A 4195-nucleotide genomic window follows, 5' to 3' on the forward strand; every position below is an offset into this window, starting at 1 on the left:
CAAAAAACAAAAACAAAAACAAAAAACCTCACTGCCTCATGAAGACAGACCCTTGGCTGCCTGCCTAGGAAGGCAATGGCAGACGACCCCAGATGCCTCCTGTGTCTCTCTGTTCCCCTCTACCATGGTCTATGGATACCAGTGTGGCATGACCATGGTGCTGGAAGCAGACATGAGGATGTGAATGCCCAGCTTTCAGGAAGAGTCCGTGCTAGGGGTGACAACTGCAGAAGTGATTACCTTCATTTGCTTGACAGTAGCAATTATTCCATTATTCATACGGGGTCAGAACAGCATGGTGTACACCTCAAGCATACACAATTAAAATCCATGTTACACTCACTGCCCTATGAAAAATAGCTTGAAATTCATGATAAATGCTCCTCTTCAGCAAATCAATTTTTATTAAACCTTCTTCAGTGAAACTGTTTTCTGCTCAAGCATATAAACATGCATATATATATGTGTGTGCAGGTATATTATATATGTGTGTATATAGGTATATATGTGTGTGTATCCTTAGATCACTGAGAAAGTCATGATGTAGTTTTCTGTTTTTCTATGCAAAAATGCATCATGATTTCCCCAACGACCCAATATATATGTGTGTGTGCCTTTATAGGTATATATGTATTACATATACGTGTGTGTAGGTATATTTTATATGTGTATATGTAGGTGTGAGCATATACGTGCATATGCATGTTTATCCAAATCCACCATTGCACCCCTACTACTGAAATCTAAGCCACCATCATCTCTCACCTGGACTGTTAAAATAACATTACACATGTCACCTGAAGTCAGTTATCCACATGATAACCAGGGACACCTTTTAAAAACAGAATCCAGATCTTATCCCTTGTCTTCTCAAACCTCCTTTTTTTAACCCAGAGTAGAAGCCAAAGTCCCCCTCACCCTCCAGGGGTTCTAGATACTCATACTCTGCCTTTTTGCAGCCTCAGCAGCTTTCTCCATCTCTTTGTACTCACCCCCTTTTTCTTTCATTGTTCTGTCTCAGCTCTTACCAATCCTAGCATGGGCCCTCCCTGAAAGTAGGACATTTGCTTCCTCATGTCTGCTCCCAGCACCATGGTCATGCCTGCCTGGTGCTCCATAGACCATGGTAGAGGGTTGTAGAGATACACAGCAGGCAGCTAGAGGTCTCCTACCATGGCCAGCCCAGGTAGCCAAGGGTCTATCTTCATGAGGCAGTGAATTTCTTTTTATGGTTATAATTGTCATGTAATCATTGCACATGAATGGGATACAGTGTGCTTTTTTAATACATGTATGTCATGTGTAATGATCAAATCAGGCATTCAAAATAGCCGTCACCTCTAACACATTTATCAGCACTTTGCGTTGTGAAAATTTGAGATTGCCTTCTAGTTATGTTGAACTGTACCTTAAATTGTTATGAATTTTAGTTTCTACACTATGCTTTAGCACTCTAGAACTCTTTCCTCTTACCTACCTACAATTCAGCATCTGTTAACCAAGTCACTCCCCTTCCAGATTCTGGTGTCCCCCAGTCCACTCTCCACTTCGAAGCTGTAGGACCTCTCAGCTTCTACGAATGAGTGAGAATTTGAAGGATTTATCTTTAATTGTCTGGCTTATTTCACTTGGCATGGTTTAGTCTGTCTATGCAGCCAGGACCGTCGATGGACACAGTCTATACCTGCTCTGTCTCCAAGCAAATCCCCTGTGAAGTTCATGGTTACTCCTTTCCTCCTCCTCCTCCAGTGTGCTTTCTAGCCAGCCACTCCTCTCAGGTCCCCTGTCTAGTCCTGATCCAGGCCTTCCTAGGGGCTTCAAAACACCCCCTCTGAATCTTAGCACACTCCTCAGTCCTATGGAGATGTTAATACTGTCCCTCCTGACACTGTTGTCTTGAAGTTCATAAATCCATCTAGAGAACTAACAAATAAATATACCTTCATAAGAATAAAGTATGATGAAGTCAATATGTGTTATCTTCATTGAACAAAGCAGAGAAAGAGAAACAATTAGAGTCACTGGAGCTGTGTAAATGAAATCAGAAAGGCTTAATAATCCATCTTGTATCTTTTTCTATGGTAGCAGGCTAAAAGACTTTCCTTTGTTCTATATCTAAATGTTTACCATTTACCATTACAGAGTGTGTATACTGTTAAGAAGTGTTCTTGAAGGGCTCAGCAGGTGACAAGGTGGTTAAGGTGCTAGAGCTCACATGGCCATCCACCCTGTTCAAGACCTAGACCAGGCCTGCCCAAAATCTTGAGAGGAGAATGAAAGAGAAGGGATTGTGTCATGGCCATCAGGGGATCATTTCTCACTTTCCTTCCTTCTCTGTCCCTGTCTCTCTCTGGTGAGTGCACATGCCCTATGGCAAAAGAACTAAAATGAAAAAAAGAAAAAAAGAAGAAGTGTTCTGGATAAAAGCTGACATATCTTACCATATGTGCTTTTTGATCTTACTGCACAAAGATAGATAAACAGGGAATCTCGGTTTCTAGGTTATCTTAGGAAAATACTGATGTACCTTCAACTTAATCGTAGCTCATTTGTTGAAATAATAGATTCTGCCTTTTACCATTTATAACAATTACTAGGTTACCACACCCACAGAGGGCTTAGAGTGAATATGAGGTGAGTGCATGCACCAGAAACCACCACTTCTCATGAGAACAATCTATTTTGAACAACATGCCTTTGGAGTTACACCTGCTCTAAGGGGGGGGTGCTGTCAGGATAAATGTATCTACTAATGGTCTGCTCTGTTTCTGCACAACCCACCTGCCGATTCCATGTGTGCAACCAGCACTACAAGTGCCCAACAAGAAAATGAAACTGGGGAAGAGACACTAGTTAGTGGAAGAGCTTCCAAAGGGAGAGGCAGTTGGAGCATCTATTACCCTCCTTCCTAACCCCACCTGGTCCCTAAATTTAGAACAAAAGTAGGTATCCTTCACTGTTAATCTTTACCAGCAGGAAACTTCTGCCTGGAGGATGGGGTCTCAGCTCTGAGGTGCCATATCCCTTCCCAGCCACAGGGCTGGTATTTCCTCTATGCACCTCCCAACCCACTACACAAGGGAGACAATGGTGGGGGGATTTACTGTAGTCAGCCCTGATACCCATGTTGCTTAGGGTCAGCAGAGTTGGTCATTTAGATATCAAATTCTTTTCTGGTCAGTATGTGAGGGTTTTTTTTAAAAACATTTTAACTTTATTTATTTAAATTTTGACCAAAGAGGGACAGAGTTCACACGCGACCACGTGTGTGAGAGAGAGAGAGAGAGAAAGAGGGAAAGCAAGCTGCCAGGTCCAGGACTCGAACTGCAGTCAGCCATGTAGGAGTCCAGTGTCCTCAACCATCACTCCACCTGCCCGTCCCAGTCTGTGAGATTTTTAACACCAAATTTGTCCCCGTGGACCCAGAACAGAGCATGCTTCCCTTTTTCTAGGAAAAAGAGAAACAATAATATTTTGCACGGTGAATAACCTCTGCACACGTGAGACACTGTCTTTCTTTCCTCAAAGCCCCAAAATGTGTTCCCTAATGACAAGAACTTTGAAAAATATCCTCTACATAAATCTCCAAAGAAAAGGAAATCGACTTCTATGTGGGGCTTGCGACTCCCAGAGGAAATCGATTCCGTTGCCTCTCAGGAGGAAACCGGGGAGGAGCAAAGCTGCTAGCAAACTGATTTTGAAATAAAACAACATTCATTAAAGGTTGTTCGGGCAAAGTAAAAACCTTCTCTCCTGCTACTCCTAGTTCCTGCTTCCATTCGACTCAGCGAGCTTGTGAAACGTGGCTGCTGGCAAGAGCAGAGTGCGGCAGCCAGAGGCGGGCGACTCAGTCAAATTAAACAGATTCATTTAACAATTCAATGAACAGATACACAGAGCAACCAGCAAGGGGATGAGAGGGAAGCAAAGCTTCCTGAGCAGGCATCAGCCTCTCCCAGACACAGCCAGCTTTTTCTAGGGACTGTCTGGCAATGGGCCCCTACCTGTCTGCCCCAGACACCTGGCCCTCTGCTGGAATGCCTAGATGTGACACCAGACCCTCCTCCCTCCCCCTAAGCCCAGTTGGCAGGCATCTAGCTGAATGGACTTCCTGGAATACGGTTTTGATTATTAATAGCAAGTCAGTCGCCTCCTTCGAAGAAACAGAGCTTTTAGCCTTGGAAAAGTATGGATT

The sequence above is a fragment of the Tupaia chinensis genome, unplaced genomic scaffold (assembly GCF_000334495.1).
Source record: "Tupaia chinensis unplaced genomic scaffold, TupChi_1.0 Scaffold000249_2, whole genome shotgun sequence".
NCBI classification, from domain to species: domain Eukaryota; kingdom Metazoa; phylum Chordata; class Mammalia; order Scandentia; family Tupaiidae; genus Tupaia; species Tupaia belangeri.